Here is a 17,785-nt window from a genome sequence, read left to right on the forward strand (position 1 = left end):
CATGGTAAAAGAAAAGATTAGTGAACTTGAAGGTATAGCAATAGAAATTATTAAAATAAAATCCACAGAAAGGAAAGACCGGAAACAAAACATTAGTGAGCTGTGGGAAAATTTCAGGTGGCCTAATGTGCATAAATGGACCACATGTAAATGGGAGAGACAGAAGAATATTTGAAAAAATAACAAATATTTCCAAATTTGACTAAAACCATAAATCCACAGACCTCTCCCCCCAAAAAACTGAACAACACCTCAGGCACAGGGAATATGAAGGGAACTACACCTTGGCATATTACCATCAAATTGCTTAAAGTGAGTGATAAAGAGAAAAATCTTAAAAGCAGCCAGAGAAATGAGATATGTTACTTACAGAGGAAGAATGGTAATAATAAAAGCAGATTTCTCCTCAGAAATAATGTAAGCTAGGAGACAGAGGACCAAACAGAGGACCAAAATCTTTAAAGTTCTGACATTCAAAAGAAAAAAAAAACAACCCATGAATCTAGAATGTTTACATGTAAAAAATCAATGTACATTTTATGACTAAAGAAAGACCATATGATCATCTCAGCACATGCAGTAAAAGCATTTGACAAACTCAATGTCTTTTCCTGATTAAAAAACAAATAAAGAAACACTTCAGCAAACTAATGTTGAGAGGTAGGAAGGGAGATAAGAAAGAGTCATAAAAAAACTTTTGGAGGTGAGGCATACGCTCATTACCTTGACTGTGGTAACGGCTTGGGTAAACACAAATGTCACAACTTACGAAACTGTTCACTTTAAATGTGTGCGGTCTGTTACACATCACCTATGCTTGACAAGGCTGGTTTGGGTTTTTTTAACGATCACAAATTCTTTGCCACTCTCTCCACTGAGAGGTGAGGTCTGTATTGCTTCCCCTTGAGTCTCAGTGATTTCTTCACCCAATAAATATATAGCAGAAGTGAAACTGTAGAGGTGCCAAGGTTGGGTCATCAAGAGAAACACAGGTTCCATCTTGTTGTGCAGAACAAGCACGTGGGAGTCCCAAAGTTGCTAGGTAAGAAATTCAGTTAGCCTGGAGCTTCCGTGCTGTGAGGAAGTCCAAGCCGCATGGAGAAATCACGTGTGGGTGTTCCATTCCACAGTCCCAGCTGAGCTGTGCATATGACAGACACGTGAGTAAAGGAGTCTACGGATGCTGTTAGAATTCAAGTTTTCCCAGACAAACTCCAGTGTAACAGAAACAGGTGATACCTGGGATTCCCTGTTGAATTCCTGACCCAAAGAATCCATAAGGATAAAAACATTGTTTTATTTTATTTTCATTAAAGATTTTACCCATTTACTTGAGAGAGAGAGAGAGACAGAGACAGCGGGGTGGGGCGGGGGAGCAGAGGGGGAGGGAGAGGGAAACAATCTCCAGCAGAGTCCCTGCGGAGCGGAGCACAGAGCCAGAGGCAGGGCTCCATCCCAGGACCCTGAGATCACCACCCAAGCAAAGCAAGAGTCTGACGCTCTGTGACCAAGCCACCCAAGTCCTCCAAAACATATTTATACCACCAAGCTTGGCAGTGTTACACAGCAACCATACCTGTCAAATGGTAACTATTAAAATAAAAGGCAGCAAACATAGTTAATAGAAGAATTTTGAAAGCTTCTCTCTGCAAATTCTGGAACGAAACAAGAATGCCTTCTATCACATTTCCATTTTATTGGAGGTTCTAGTTAGTGCAATAAGACAAGAAAAGTAATTAAAAGGTACAGATAAGGACGGGAAGTAATTAAGTCATACTGCCGTTTTTCACAGATGACATGCCTGAATATATAGAATACTCCATGGATTAGAAATAACACGTGAGCTTCACAATGTCACTGAATCCAGGCTTAATACATAAAAATGTATTGCATTCTCATATATCTGCAAGAAATAGAAAATTATATCCAGAGCGATATAATTTACAATAGTATCAACCACATCAAATACCTAGTAAAAATTCGGAGGAAAGATGTACACAAGCTCTCTCAGAAACATATAAAACACTATTATAAGTTAAAGAGACCTTAATAAAGCAAGCTACTTCGTGCTTCTGGCTTGAAAGACTCAATATTGTAATGATGTCAGATCACCCAGAACCCACCCACAGAATCAGTGCTATACCAATCAAAATCCCAATCGCTATTGTTGTGTAAACTGACGAGCTGATTCTCGCACTTACATGAAAGTGCCAAGAGCCAACAAAACAAAACAAAACAAAACAAATCTGGGAGACTCACACTCCTGGATATCAAGACTTGCCCACAAAGCTAAACTGATCTGGGCAAAAGCGTAAACGGACCATGGAACAAAGCAGTGAAGTATTAGAACAACATATACTCAGACTCTTGATTTGTGAAAAAGTTTGCACTACAAATCAGTGGCAGAAAGGACGATCTTTTAAATAAATCCTTTTGAATCAGCACCCGTTTAACAGTTGTTGAAAGTAAAGCCTGCATGGCTAAGCGTCTTGTCCAGAGCCTAGACCACCGCCGGCCCCGGGCTGGTCCCTAAACCAGAAAGAACAATCATGAACTCAGTCAGCATTTGCACCCAGGACCTCTATCCACCGCAAGGAGAGTCATGCGTCTGGCCCAGCGCGGTCCATTACTGCAGGCCACTAGTAGGAGCTCACGATGGTCTAGGAACACATTAAAAAATATATTAACAATAAGTCAAAAGAAACAGGTAAAATTAATGGTAATAATATATTTTACATAGCCAGTATATCCAAAATATCATTTCAACACTTAAGATATCTTACTTTTCTGGTGACAGGCCTCCAAAACCCGACGTGCATTTTACATTGACAGCAGCACGTCTCAATGGGGAGGGCGGGAAGAAACAGGTGTCCAGCGAGGGGAGGAGCGCCCTTAGGGTCACGGAGAGCAAAGGAGCTGGGCGCGGGCCGGGGTACTCCTGAGGCACCCAGGCCGGCTGACCGCCAAGCTGACGGCGGCTCTTCCCCACCCAAAGGCGCCAGCCTGTACCCCGAAGCCTCGCCGCTCTCCCCCAAAACCCGCAAGCAGCAAGCTGTCCGGCTGCGTCTGGTCCCCAGGACGCCAGGCGGGATGAGAGCCTGGGCTCCGCTTCTGAGCTCGAGATAACCTGGTAAAAGAGCAGAGAGCAAAGATGCATGCCTTGGGCTCGTCCGGGATTTGAACCCGGGACCTCTCGCACCCGAAGCGAGAATCATACCCCTAGACCAACGAGCCTCACACACAATACTGACTCTTAATGCTTCCCTCACAACTGTTTGCCTCGCGGGTGACCCCGGTTCATTCCCCGGTAGGCACGAGTCGCTCCTGGAAGCCAAGCGGGAAGCTGAGCGCTGGGGTGGCCGTGGGGAGACCCCATGGACCTAGGTAGGCAGAGGCAGAGCGGCCCAGTCCCAGGACGATGGATCCGCGGAGCAGGATGTGGAATCGATTCCTGCCGGCGGGGGAGTGGGGAGCGTATTGTGGGGGAGGGGAAGACGAGGGGCTTGGATGAGCCGGGAGGCCTCGAGCTGAAAAAGCACTCGCTCTGCAGGGGAACCCGAGCCTTCAGGCGGTGCGAGTTGTGGGGACTGTGGATGGTGGCTGGGGCGCAGACAAGAGGAAGGGGACTGGCGTCAAGTAGGCGTGTGCCCTCGAATCTCTTGAGGAGGAGGAAAGTGGAAGGAAGAGATGATGCTTGCATTTTATGCGCCCAGCTCCAGGGCTGCCAGTCTGGACGCGAGGGAAGGAAGTGCCCGTAGTGGGTTCTGGTTCTCCCTGTTGATCCCCAAGCCCCACGAGGTGGGTGACGACACCCTTGGGAACTTCCTGCAGTTCCGAGCAAAGTGTCACCGTGGGAAAGGCAAGTCAAGGCAGGGTAAACAGTTTAGGGTTGGCTAGATTGGATAATTCAGTGGGATATGCGACATAGGGGCTGTCCCTAGTTGTCTCGTATCTGACCCCGGGTGATTTAGAGCAGGGGAAATACGAGTTGGTGCGTCAGATAAGGAGGGGGGTGGGTGGGGTATGGACTCAAAATGGGTTGGTTTGCATATGAAAGGCCTGTTAGCAGGCAAATTGTTTATTATCTCTAGGAATTAGCTGGCTGGGAACAGGGGCAGTCTCTCCTCAGCTAGCAAGCGCCCCCCCCCCCAGATGTCAAACCCATGGAATACAGAAAATAAAAACCAGGTGTGATAATACAGGTGTGAATGGCATCAAGTGTTTTTACAAACATTTATGAAGATCATGTGACTTTTCTTTTTCATTCCATCAATACGATTGACTACTTTGATAGACTTTCTTGAACACAAAACCAGCCTTGCATTCCTGGAATAAATCAGCTCAGCGTGTATTTTACTGCTGCAATCTCTTTAAAAGAAGTGAGGACAATCACACTGGGGAAATGATGGCCCTTTCTCCCTGGGAAACCCCCAGGCTGGCTAATTTGAGACAGAAGAGGGTGCGCTGGCCCCCAGCTCAACCCTGGCTCTGCAACGGTCAGAGGCCAAGGACACTAGTGACCCCCACTTCCATTCTCCATGTGCTCCGGTGACACAGGGTCATGTGAGTTGGCTCCTCGGTGAGTCACAGGTAGACCTTACACCAGTGGGAGCTGTCTCGCAAAAGAAACTGTATTTGCAGCAAATGAGGAGATCATGGGGAGTCACCTCCAAAGCCATGACTCCCCAAGTGGGGGTGAGTGGGTTTCTTCTATTTAGGGTTAGGTTGAATGTTCAGAAAGGGGAGTTTTATCCCCACATGGCGGGGTGGGGGGGAGGCGCAGGCATAAGGTTGTGCAGCAGTACTTAGAAAACACACCTATACTGTGTCCTATGTTATGCGAACGAAGCTTGTGCTCCTCCTGGGGCCCAGAGTGTAACATTATAATGAGGCAGAGGTCACTGCCATACACTCCAAGGTCTTTCTGCACAGGTGTGAGTCAGTGTGGAGCTCAAACTGGTCTAAGCTGGCCAGAGCTCTTGGCTGTCACTGGGAGTCTTGCTGGTGACAGTTTTAATACCATCACCTCTATGGGGCACAGTTTCACAGACTCCGACCAGAGGCTTTCCATCAGGACGTGGGGCTGGTGCAGCACATGCAGCCGGTTGTCCCAGCCTCCGGCCCAGCGTCCTCTGTCCCTGCACCCCCACCCCTGCCTCTCCTGGAAAATGCATCCGGAGTCACTCCAAAGCCCCTGAGATCGATGTTTGAATCCTGCTCCCTGGTCGTACGTTGGCTGGTTAGGGCTCCACCAGGTATTTTAGAGGCCTGGGGATGCCACCCGGATGGCTGCGAGACAGAGAAACTAAAGGGACCCACGAAAAACTGCTTTTTTCAGTCCTTTTCCTGTTTGCATTCTTGCTAGGACCTACACCCCCGTCTCACACAGCTTATAGGACACATAACGTATGTTCTCCTTGTAAAGGTCAGGAAGTTAATGGTTTCTTTGGAGTCTTCCAGCACAACAGACATCTAAGGAGTGAAACTGTGCCCCAGTGGGAGTCCTCATGAATGTTTTTCATCAAGAGCGCTGGCTTCGAGGCATAAGCTACTTACGGGGAACCCCTAAACACTCCTCTGTGTTCCTGGATGCCTGAGAAGATACGTGCAGGGAACCACCATCCTCAATAAAAACCCTCGGCCCCAAGCAAAGACAAGACCTCTTCTTTTCTTTCTGAGTCTGCCAGACATTCTGCTTGGACCTACTCTATGTCTTCATCAAAGTCGGCTCTCACTTCCTCTCTGCTCACGTTTAGTTTCTAGGCTGCACGGAGCCAAGGACCCTCTTGGCTGGTCCTGTGGGACCCCCTCTGCGTCCAACCTACATCAGCTGCACTCATGCACATGGAAACATCTGGTTCTCCACAGGCCGGTTGCTACAGCAAGGGCCACCACCCAACAGCAAGGAGGTTATGATGAAGTCCCACTCTGGTTTCTAGAGCCCTGATTTTTTCTGTCAAAGGCAGTGGATCAGGAGTTCAGTGCTCTGCCCCATGACTTAGCTGGAGACTGTGGAGCAGACTGGAGGGGTTCTCTCCATGTTGATCCAGCTTCAGGTGAACGGGAGCCCTTCTCCTTTCTCTAAACTTTCCAGATGCCCAGCCACCTTGGACACCTGCCACCCTAGGACTGGGTCTCCTGGGATGGGGGAGGAAATTTTGAAACTTGTGCTAAAGGAAGGGCTCCAGGTTTCTTCTCCTGATCTAGGGATGAGCAGACGGACACTCGTGAGTGCAAAAAATCCTGCTGCCTCCACCTGTGGACTCTGTTCTGTGACCCTGAGCATGAGGGCTGGTGTGTCACCCATCCTTCCATAGCTCCAGCCCCTCCCTGTCTCTCGATCCCATCCCCGCCACCTGGGAGAAACCAGGGCCCTGCTCCTGATCCCAGCTGGGAAAGACCATGTTGGGAGCTGGCAAGCTGTCCTTGGTCTGTTATTGAAACTCAAGGTTATTTTCACAGGATTGAATTCCTTGCACTTATGAGTGAACTGGGAAGAAGGGAGAATTGCGGCCCGTGTGTCTCTAGTGAACTCAGAAGCCCAGGATCAGGAGGTGAGGGACTTGGCTCCTTTACATTTAATTCACATCTGCACCCACTCTGGGAAGGTTCAAGGAGTCAGATTCAAGGACCACATCCACCCCAGGGGACCAGGCAACTGGGCAGCCCTGGTCTCTTCAAAATAGTTAGGAAACACGCTCACCCATGTTGGGGGGCGGGGGTATGTGGGCATCTGAGCATGCTGTGTGAGATCCCCGAATTGCAGGAATGATTCCCCAGAACAACGCTATTCCTGCCATGCCTCCATGGATTAGAAACACACTAAAATCTCATAATACAAAAGCCAACTCAGGTCCACAATCTGTGTGGAAGGGACTAGATGTAGACCCCTTCCTGAGCAACTCTCATGCCTCACCTTCAACCTGTCCCAGGCTGGGGGTCTTCCTGGCAGCTTCAAGTCCAGCACAAGGATTTGGTCTTTGAGGGTCTCCCCAGAGTTAGACCCTGAAATCTTGAGTTGTGCTAACTTGAGGTTAAGGCCTAAGCACCTGAAACCATTACTTCTGTTCACCCAGGCTTGTAAAAGGCTATACACCCAACATGGGGCTTGAACCCACAACCCTGAAGTTAAGAGTCTCACGCTCTACTGACTGAGCTAGCCGGGCACACTACCCCCTCTCTCTTTCAAAAGGAAAGGGGGGCAGTGCTGGGGCAAGAATACCTCTCCCCCACTGAACTCCCCCATGGTCAGTACTGTCTCCAATAGGATTCCCCTGCCTGAAAGTGGCTGAGAACCTCAGGACTGAAAGCAGCGAGGGGGCGGGACCGCCTGGCCTGAAATTCAGGGACATGGGCAGGAAAGGGGACACACTGACCCAGAGGGACAGACCGAAGGAGGCCCAGGGCCCTGGCAGCACTGGGAAGCCGGTTCCTGGGTGGCACCGAATCCCCGAAACTCCATGGTCCCTCTGCCCTGGAGCCAGCACACAGGAAAGGACAGTGAGAAAGCGCTGGAATGGGAATCCAGGCTTCCCCCCAACCGGTGGGACAAGGGAAGCTTGGCACCCTCTTGCAGACAGGGAGGACAGGGTCATGGAGGTCAAGGTCATTAGAGGTAAGTGGAACAAGATGCCCTTCTCTACAGTGGTCCCTAGAGCATGAGTCCCCCCACAGCATTGGTCTGTGGGTCCAAATTGCGGAGGAGTCTCAAACTCTCAAGGTCTCCTTCCCCTGTCCCCACCCCTCATACTCTCCACCCCACGTACTCCTCGCTTTGGGGCGTGAACCAGGAAGACCCAGAGGACCCTCTGCCCTGGGGGGTACTGTGCAAGGTCGGGTCAGGGCCACCTTCTTCCTTTCCTGTCAGTTTCTAGAACCACCACCCACTCACGAGGGAGAATAAGTGTGGCGCCTCGAGGACCTGCTCATCCATCCAGCCCCGGGATGCCACTGCGGGGGGAGGGTTGCCAGACTGTGCCCAGCGCCAGGACAAAGAAAGGAACTTTGGGGGACTGAGAACTTTGCGGGCGCTTTAGGGGCTGAGCCCAGAAGGGGACGGGCTTGGCTGAGGACAGGAGCCTCTGAGTCTGCCCTGGACCCTAGTCCCCCTTTCTGTTAACAGAGGACACACAGCTTTGGCCCAAGGCCCACGGCCCGGGCTTCCCCGATGGGAGGGCGGGAAGCCCTAGTCTCGGGTTTGAGTCCCCCAGGGACCCCCCACACAGTTCTGGAGCCAGGCCCAGCTCCAAGGCGTCCCAAGTTCCCAAACCTCGGCCCTGGAGGGAGGTCCTGGTGACAGAGGCTCCAGGGGAAACTGGCCCTTGGGACTCTGGGCTTGGCAGTGTGGAACCTCACTCTTTGCTGGAAGGTGAGCTGAATCCTCCTGCCTTGGGGTGGGCATCTGGGACACTGCTGCCCCTGAGCTGGGGAAAGCAAGTGGACAGAATCAATAACAAAGCATAGAGTCAGTTTGGCTCGTTGGTCTAGGGGTATGATTCTCGCTTTGGGTGCGAGAGGTCCCGGGTTCAAATCCCGGACGAGCCCTCGCTCTGGTCCTTTTTCTTCTCCAGATGGCCAGGTTGTTGCCCCCTAAGGGGGCCAAAGTCCACCCAAAGCCAGGAAGGAACGAGAACCTAGAGACCCATCATTATGACAGGGATGAAAAGACCTTCCAGTCTGCAGAGCAGTCCTGGACCTGCACTTGCCATCTACTTAGACTATCCCTCTGTCCTCTCCACCCCACCCCTACCCTCCTCCCCACCATTTGGCATGGGGTAGGGGGAGAGAGATGATGTTTCTCTTGACGGGGGATCCCAGTGTTCCGGGGTGGAGGGAAGCTGCAGGGCACAGGAAGCATCTCCAGGGGACCGACCAGTCTTAAAACAAGATCCCTAGTTGGCATCCCAGAGTCCAGATAGAAGGGCACACTCCTCCCTGGCCAAGCCCCGTCCACCCATGAAGGGATATCGAGTTAGTATGTCAGACAAGTGAGGGAGAGAAGACGTTAGAGCCACCAAGGACCACCAACCAAAGGGACTTTTTTGGCATAAGGATGTTTTTCTTGTTTTAGATGTGAGGGGTCCTGAATTCAACCCTAAGAGGCCTCCTTTGCTGAAGTAGGCAGTGTGGGGCCCAGCTGCGGTGCCTTTTCAGACCGAGAGGGAGGACGCCTTCGGCAGGCCTGGGGTCTTGAGAAAAGTTTGGCCTGGGTCAAGGTGTCACTCAGACACTGATAGGACCCTCAAGTGGTACTGCGCTCAGGGTCCAGCCACTTCCGAAACAATCACCCCCAGACCGCCGCCCAAGGGACCACCTGCCCAGGCTCGCTCTGATGCCGGCTAGTTCGTTCCAAAAGCAGGCAACCTCTGTACTCAGGCTGATGCTCTTGGCTTGGTTCTGTGGTTCCCAAACTGTGTCTGGAGACCCCTTTATAGTATTTTAAAATTCCCAGGGATATCTTAAAGTTCTGAGGGAAACAGCCATACTCGACATCCATCAGACACCATATTTTGGCAACTACTAGCTCAAGGCAGTCGAGTTTCAACTTTTGATGATGCTATATTTTCGCAAACCTGGGTTTTCTGCAGTATTTGTGCAAACAGTGCAAGAAAATCGATGTGGAATAGGAACTCGGAGACTAGCCATCTGATTCAAGGCGGGGAAGCACTACAGGGCCCACCAAGTGCACACATCCTGGTAGAAAAGAGTTATTATTTAGGAAAAATGTAGGGGTGCCTGGCTCAATAAGGAGGGCATCTGACTCTTGACTCTGAGGTGTAGAGATTACTTAAGCAAAATTATTTTTTTTATTTAAAAAGAATGTAAAATTACCACTTTTTTTTCAAAAACGTAATGTATAGGGTGCCTGGGTGGCTCAGTCGGTTAAGTGTCTCCCTTCGGCTCAGGTCATGATTCTGGGGTCCTGAGATCAAGCCCCATGGAGCCTGCTGCTCCCTCTCTCTCTGCCACTCCCCCTGCTTGTGCTCTCTCTCTGTCAAATAAATAAATAAAATCTTTTTTAAAAAGGTAATGTACAGGGTTGAATGGTTTTCTCCTAACATTATGGCCACTCAGAACCTCAGAAGGTAGGGTCTTTGCACATAGAATTAGTGAAGGTGAGATCATCCTCGGGTAGGGTGGGCCCTGCCCTAATGACTGGTGTCTTTATGAAAAGATTACATGATTATATGAAACACGGAGGCTCATGGAGGGAAGAAAGCTATATGATAGCGGAGGCAGACACCGGAGTGATGGGTCCTTAAGCCAGAGATGGCCGGAGCCACCAGAAGCTGGAAGAGGCAAGGAAGGGTTCTCTCAGAGTCATTAACGAGAGTGCAAAGGGTGGCCAGCTGGTACCTTGACTTTAGACTTTGGTCTCCAGAAGTGTGAGAAAATATATTTCTGTTGTTTTAAGCCACAGATTGTGGTAACTTGTTACGGCAGCCACGGGAAACTAACAGAGGTACGGGGTTGGTAAGACTTTTTTCCCCAAAAAGTGACTAAGGTGTAGGGACCTAACTACCCAGTAAACTGAGCTTTCTTTTATCCTAAGAATACCAGGAAAGATTCTGGAGACGGACAGTGCCCTGAAGGGAGAGATGTGGGGACTCCTGGTAGGCGTGCCGGCCACAGGCCTGGGACTGGGAGCTCCAAGGGTCCAGGGGAGGGGTGAGTCAGCCGCTGTGGTGTCTCTCCCAGGTAGCCTCAGTTACCACCAGAAAAAAAAAAGAAAGAAAAGAAAAAAGAAAACCCGGTCCTATCAAACATTGAGCCGGGCATAACATAACATTTTAAACAATTTAACATAACATAACTTTTTAACAGCATAAACCATTGCAAGAGAACAGAAGAAAATCAGCTGATGGGAACCCTATACCCTCCTTCTCCCTCTCCCCCCAAAATGGAAAACAAAACTCCCTGCCTCCATTTCCCTTTCCCTGGAGAGAGTGGAGCAAAGTTGAGAACCCCTCCAAATGTGAGGCCACCGACCTCCAGGCCAGGGTGGGGGAGGGAAATTCTGAGCATTCCCTCCTCAGGCACTGGGGTGGCTGGGCTTGGGAGCCTCCTCCGGGGAGCCCCCTCAGGGCCCAGAGAGTCGTGCCCCCTCCTGACACACCCCAACACACACATACACACAGACAGACTTGGAGCTCTGGGTTTGAATCCTGTTCCCCACTCAAATGAGGAGATGCAGAGCATTCTTGGGTTACTCATGTAAGAAAAGATACAGCTGTGTGTCTCTCGGGCCAGGTATTCAAAAGCTGGGTGACCCCAAATATTTACATCACTTCACTCTAGCATCAGAGTCTCACTGGAAGCATCTGCCACCGGCCTAGATTGTTAAAAGCCTCTGTGAATGATAGGAAATACTTTCCTTGCATTGCGCCATCTTAAGGCCTCTTTGGCAGTCAAAACCACACGCCCAACGTGGGGCTCGAACCCACGACCCTGAGATTAAGAGTCTCATGCTCTACCGACTGAGCTAGCCGGGCACTCACAGGAGCTGCTTTTACGTCCCTGCTACTCTAAGTACCAAAGACAAGTGCCGCAAAAAAAGGCCAAGGTGCATCCTGCCTTGGGAGAGGCGGGGTAGGCGCGACTGCCACCCACACAACGGAGTAGGAGGCATTTAACCAGGGCATAGGGATGGGAGGCAGTTAACTAGGGCCTGAAGACCAACTAGAAATAAGTAGAGTAGACAACAGCTAGGGGTGGCTCGTTGGTCTAGGGGTATGATTCTCGCTTAGGGTGCGAGAGGTCCCGGGTTCAAATCCCGGACGAGCCCAAACCTTTTGCTTCTCACAAACTCTCCCGGAGCCTCACTGAAGCTCTGGGTACCCGGCCCAGGGCCACACCTGCAGCAACAAAATCGCCCTGACCTACCACGCCCACTCAGCCCAGCACCCGGATCCGAAGGGCCAGAGTTCCTTAATCTCTAAGGCCTGAATTTGAGCTCCACACTGAGTTTAGGGAGCTGGGGCCTGCAGAGCGAGCTCTCCAGGAGCAGCCGGACCACACAGAAGCGGAGCGCCGCAGCTTCAGCCCGGGGCTCCTCGCCCTTCGCTCACCCCACTGCAGCTCCTGCACTCAGGTGGTTTTCCCTGCCTGGCCGCCAGGGGGAGCGCTGAGCCAGTACCACTGGGCTGGGAAGCCCACGACCTTCTCACCCGGGAGAGGCAGGTGGACCCAGGCCAGGCCGGGAAGCCCCCTAACTATGTTCTGAGTGAGCCAGACTCTGATTGACGGCCCGCACTGCCTCTTGTGTTAATACCCAGTGCGGGTTCAGGGAGCGTCCGGGAACCACCCCCCCCCGCCCCGCCCCACCACACACACACCCTTCCCCGTGGTCCCACTGTAGAAGGGGAGAATAAGGCGACTGGGTAGGGACTGCCCTGACCGTGCAGCTCACGAAATGGACACTCTGACTTCAGTCCCAGGTTCTCCTCACCTCCCCTTTCTTTTCCTGGGACCTGAACAAAAACTGCACGGCCACTTCCCCGTGACCCAGTGCCCAGCAGCAGCCTCAGATGCTCTCCTTCACTATAGCCTATAACGTTGCCCCAAATTCTCCTTGCCTGGTGGGGTGTCCCACCTCCCCACAGCCAGGGGGTGACAGCAGAAGCCTAGTGGGGAGTCTGAACTCTCATTCCCGCCCAGCAATCAGGAGGCCCAACCTTTTCTGAATTGCTCCCCATCCCCCCAAACAAAAAGGTGGAGTCCTGTTCTCCCGCCACAGGGTCTCCCACCACAGGGTACGCAGAAGTACATAAGATCTAGAGTTTCAAAGCATAATGAAATGTCCACCATGCAACTGAAAATCACTGGTCATACTAAGACCAGTGAAAATCTCAACTTGAAGGAGAAAAGGTGATTGAAAGACACGGACACAGATTTTGGAACTGTTTGAAAGGGAGGGGAGAGGTGGGAAGCAGCCATCCTAAAAATGTTTGAAGAAGCTTTAAAGAACCCGCTTGAAACAAATTTGAAAGTTTGAAAAGAAATTTGAAAGAAATAGAAGATATTAAGAAAAACCACATGGAAAACTTAGAGCTGAGGAATGCAGTAACTGAAATGAAAAGCCTAATGGCAAACACAGATGGGAGAAAGAATCAGTGAACTTGAAGATAGAACAATAGAAATGATCCAATCTGAAGAACACGGAAAATAGACTTCGGAGGAAAGGAAGAGAAAGAGGAAGGAAGGAGGGAAGGAAGGAAGGAAAGAAGGACAGAGCCTCAAGGATTTGTGGGACTTTAACAAAATAATGTCGGAGTTGCTTGAGACACAAAAAGAGAAGAAAGACGGGGCTAAATGTATTGGAAGAAATAGTAGAACTTTATCTGTGTATTTTTTATAATTATCTTTAAATACGCTCCAGGCCCAACGCAGGGCTTGAACTTACAACCCTGAGACCAGGAGTCACATGCTCTACCAACTGAACCAGCCAGGTGCCCCTATTTTTTTTTTAAACACACTGTTTTTTAGAACAATTTTAGGTTCACAGCAAAATCGAGCAGAAATACAGAACTCTAGAAAACGGCCCCTGAACATGAACAGCCTCCCCCATTTCCGCGTATTTTTAAAACCCTCCTTCCACCCACTTTTTTTTATTTTAAAGCACGTGTAGTATTGCCTCACCCATAAGTGCTTTTCACTTTTGGTGGGGGGCAAGTATCTCTACAGATAAAGTCCTTTTGTTTTAAAACACCCTCAGTGCCGTGCACACATCCAGTACCACCCAGGATGATAGCTTCGTAGTCTCTGCCCTGGTCTGTGTGCAGGTTCCCTGCCGCTCCTTTCTCCTCTCTGCACCTGGTTGGCTGCATTCGGGATGCAGGCCAAGTGCCCACACAGCAGTGGGGGGCTGAAATCTCAGTGGATCCTCAGTAGAGTCACTGAGGCAAACCAGCCCCCGAGCTTGCTGTAGGCGAGGAGCAGAGAACTGCCAGGTCGCACTCCCAGCCTGTTCACCTGAAGCTCCTCCTTGCTCCGGAGAGCCAGGCCAGAACCGGGGCGCAGTGCGGGCTGCTCCAACCCAAACTCACCTGGGGCTCAGGCGCGCAGACCCACAAGGACCGACCCTCTCCCTCCAGGGACGCCTTCGCTCTCGCCCCTGAATCCCGGGAGACTGGATCCAGAGGCAGAAAGCAGGAGGCAGGTGTCACGCAGGCACCCCGGGGTCCCCAGAGCTTTCCTCCATCCACTGCCAGGTGGCAGGTTCCAGCAGCTCAGGATCGCGCAAGGGCAGATCAAAAAGACATGGGGTGAAATATGTATTTTTAGAATTTTAAACAAAAATATATAGATTTTGGATCGTTCCAAGGAAGCAGGAGTTTTCGTGCAAACAAGTGGAATCCGGCGGGCCTAATAATTATTCTAAATACACAGGTTTGCTTGACTGCGTAAGGGAGGATGGGTCCCGTCGCATTTCCCCACCTCTGCGCCGCACGTCCAGGGGCCGCACGGTCAGGGGACGCAGGTCGAATCTGAGCCCTGGCGGCGCTGCAGCACCCCCGGCGGCCACGGAGCCCGTCTGTCTGCGGGTCAGGGTGGCGCCTCAGCCTCCAGCCGTTGGGGCCCGCTCCCCGCCGCGCCCGGAGCCGCCGATTCCGAGCAGTTCCCCCACGCAGGGTGCCCAGAAGGGCCCCCAGAGGCGGCCACGTCCCCACCATCCCCAGGACCGGATCTGCCCGGCTCTTTTGGATTGCATGGGGCCAATTGACTCTCACAGCGTCTGCCCGGCTAGCTCAGTCGGTAGAGCATGAGACTCTTAATCTCAGGGTCGTGGGTTCGAGCCCCACGTTGGGCGTCCTTTTGAACCGAGAGTTCGCACACATCTCGGGGACCTCTGCGCAGTTCCTGGCCTGTTTGGTTTAGGCACAACCTCTTAGACGCACCAACGGGGGGGGGGGGGGGNGGAGGGGCAGCCTGACACTGTCCAGGTGCACCACCCCCTTGCCGAAGCCATCAGAGGTGATGAACCACATGCCCTCTTTACGCTGGGTTCTCCAGCCGCTTCATACCTCAACTTCCCCTTTGAGCAAAGTAACCTTAGAAAGGGGTCCGCCAGAGATTTGGACCTAGCTAGGGCAGAAAACCACCCATCCCAGTTTTCTCTTGGGTTCGGTCAAGGGAAGGAGCCAGTACTCTTATCTGCGCGGCTAAAGGACGCTGCTGCTGGACTAAGTGGTCCCCTTGGGGGTCAGGGTGTACCTGGGATCCAGGGCATATCATCACTCAACATGGGGACACCACCCAGGACAGGGGCACCAGACCTATGACTAGGTGAGGGTGACAATCTAGGTGGGCATGACCCCATGTCCCGGTGAATGCACCACTACAACTGCCAAACACTCTCAAAAGGAGGGCTTGTCCAGGATGTGAGCCTCGTACCCTAATTGAGGATCATAACCGTAGACCAAAGGGCCATCCCCTCTGGCTCTGGCCTCACTGGTCGGGGGACCGTCCCTCTTTCCTGTGGGTGTTGGGAAGGATTTGATTCAGGTCTCTATGGACAAGAGGAGAATGGCGGGAGGGGTGGTCAGCATTGCTGCGCACTAAGACTCCAACTCGGCAAGTCCCCAGTCCGGGTTTTGGGGGTGACTGCTCCGTTGCTCTTCCCCTCTGGTGGAAAACTGAGGCCAATGCTTGGGAAAGCTCCCCCTGGTCCTCCTGTCACCAGGCTAAGGGCTGAGCTCTGGAATGAAGCTGAGAGCAGGGTTTGGACACCCTCCCCCCATCCCAACACTGCCCAGGGCAAGAATACCCTCTCCCATAGGACCCCACCCCTCCCAAGCCACACACTGGAGGGACCCACCACCCTGACCTGAGCGTCACCCCCACTTCCAGCCAGGGACCTAACTCCTGGACTCCAAGATGCACATCCCAGCACAGGCACAGTCGGAAAGGGCCTTAAGGGATAGTGGGTGTCCAAATGTGAAGAAAGGATGAGGTAGAACGTGAAGAAATTTGGGTAGCCCTCAGGGGAGATGCCCTGCCTTGCCACTGCCCATAAATGGGATCAACGTGCCTCTTTGTCCACTGAGCGCACCTGGACACCTGGCCTGGCGGCCCAGACCTGATCCAGCCACTCGGGTCCAGCTGGGATCTGGGTCTGCTGCACACCAGGCCTGTCTCTGGTCCATCCACACAGGCCCAGACCCCACTTCAGCTCTGCTGGACACTCCATTCATGCCTTGAAATGACTGGAAAAAAGCCAACTGTGGGCTCCTTGGGGATATGAGGCAGAAGGAAGAATGTGCTCTCCTCCACAGGGACCTTCCTCTGCTGAACCCCAGCTCAAGCTAAACCCAGGGAAAGGGGCGCCTGGGGGGCTCAGTCAGCTGAGCATGCAACTCTCGGTTTCCACTTGGGTGGTGATCTCAGAGTGTTGGAACCAAGCCCCGCATCAGGCTCTGCTCAGTAGGGAGCCAGTCTGCTTGTCTCCTTCTCCCTCTGCTCCTCTCCCTGCTCTCTCTCGCTCTCTCTCTCGAATAAATAAATAAAATCTAAAAAAAAAAAAAAAGGCAAAATCCAGGGCTGGGGGTAAAGATGGGGGGCAGACCCCAAGGGAGGGATGCTGCTGATTCGGAAGAGGATTTTGGAGATGAACCATCCTGCTGGTGGAGGTGATAGTGGTTTCCCCTTAAGGGATGGGAGGCTTAAAGAGCTCTGGCCACAGGAGGAGAAGTGCTGGCTAGGGAGCTCGATTACCCCGGTTGACCTCCACCAGGCCTCAGGTCTGGAGAGGCCTCGCCTTGTGTCAGTGGGCCCGAGGGTCTGTGCAGACCTGCTCCCCTCAGGGACTCCAGAATCAGGAGGCATAAAAGGGGCACCACCCTGGGGCTTAAGTGAAGAAACCAGGGTCAGAAAGGAGGCCAACTGCTCTGCACACGCGGGGAGCTCGGGCTCTGCTGGGGAGCGCTCTGTGCCATAATCCCGAGGCCAGGTTTGACCCTGGGCTTGAGATCAGGAAACTCTTCCCAGACTGGGGGCCCCTGAAGTGTCCACCAAAGCCTCCGGCCCTGCCCGTATTAGCCATGTCTTTTATCTTCTGCACTCTGATACTTGGACGTCAGAGCTTTGCTGACCCTGGAGAGATTTTCCTTCCCAGGGTTGGCCAGTTCCTAGAGAGCAAATCCGCCTAAACAGGGCATTTCAAATGCAAACTAACCATTCCAGGGTCCACAGCCCCCAGCTGGGGGTTACTATCCACCTGCCAGGAGCACCCCAAGGCCGGGAAACAGACAACTAGGGACAGAGTTCTGTTCTAGAAGCAGCTGTAGTTAGTTCAGGCTGACCGGTCTAAACCTGTTCACTCTGCCTCACCTGTCTCACCTTCATAGAAACCACAAGAAAGGCTCTGAACAGCACTTTCTCGGAGCTTTCTCTGCTTCCAGACCGCCCAGTGCCTCCCCTGTGCCATTCCGACCCCCACCCCTACCCACCCCTCCACCCTGGGGCCAGGCTCACCCCTCTGCTTGGGAGCTCTGAGTCACAAGCCATCTTTTCAATGGCTGCATGGGCTGGGCTCACCACACCTGAGTTGTAATAGAACCTCTTGAACTACTGCCCTTATTCCAGTGTGGCTGGGGCGCCTGTGGGGGCCCTGTGCCCTTCATGGCCCCAAAGCTGAGGCCTAGTTCCTCCCCATACCCAATTTCCACTGTGGTTTCCTTCCTTCCCTTGTCTGTGGAAGGTCCTTCTGGTAGCCCCTCAATAAGGGAAAAGAAGTTTGCAAATGACCTTTCACACCCCAAAGCAAAAAAAAAAAAAAAAAAAAAGC

At 52.1% G+C, this 17,785-nt stretch overlaps 5 non-coding genes across 5 annotated transcripts; 3 read left to right on the forward strand and 2 right to left on the reverse strand.

The window, feature by feature from the left end:
* Positions 1-3,162: 3,162 nt before the first annotated feature.
* Positions 3,163-3,234, reverse strand: TRNAP-CGG. Its single transcript has one exon. It is a non-coding gene; the product is annotated as a tRNA-Pro (tRNA).
* A 5,238-nt stretch (positions 3,235-8,472) lies between these two features.
* On the forward strand, positions 8,473-8,544 carry TRNAP-UGG. The gene has a single exon. It is a non-coding gene; the product is annotated as a tRNA-Pro (tRNA).
* Positions 8,545-11,419: 2,875 nt separating this feature from the next.
* TRNAK-CUU lies at positions 11,420-11,492 on the reverse strand. The gene has a single exon. It is a non-coding gene; the product is annotated as a tRNA-Lys (tRNA).
* A 221-nt stretch (positions 11,493-11,713) lies between these two features.
* On the forward strand, positions 11,714-11,785 carry TRNAP-AGG. The gene has a single exon. It is a non-coding gene; the product is annotated as a tRNA-Pro (tRNA).
* A 2,951-nt stretch (positions 11,786-14,736) lies between these two features.
* On the forward strand, positions 14,737-14,809 carry TRNAK-CUU. The gene has a single exon. It is a non-coding gene; the product is annotated as a tRNA-Lys (tRNA).
* Positions 14,810-17,785: the final 2,976 nt, after the last annotated feature.

This window comes from Ailuropoda melanoleuca, chromosome 10, assembly GCF_002007445.2.
Source record: "Ailuropoda melanoleuca isolate Jingjing chromosome 10, ASM200744v2, whole genome shotgun sequence".
Lineage (NCBI taxonomy): Eukaryota > Metazoa > Chordata > Mammalia > Carnivora > Ursidae > Ailuropoda > Ailuropoda melanoleuca.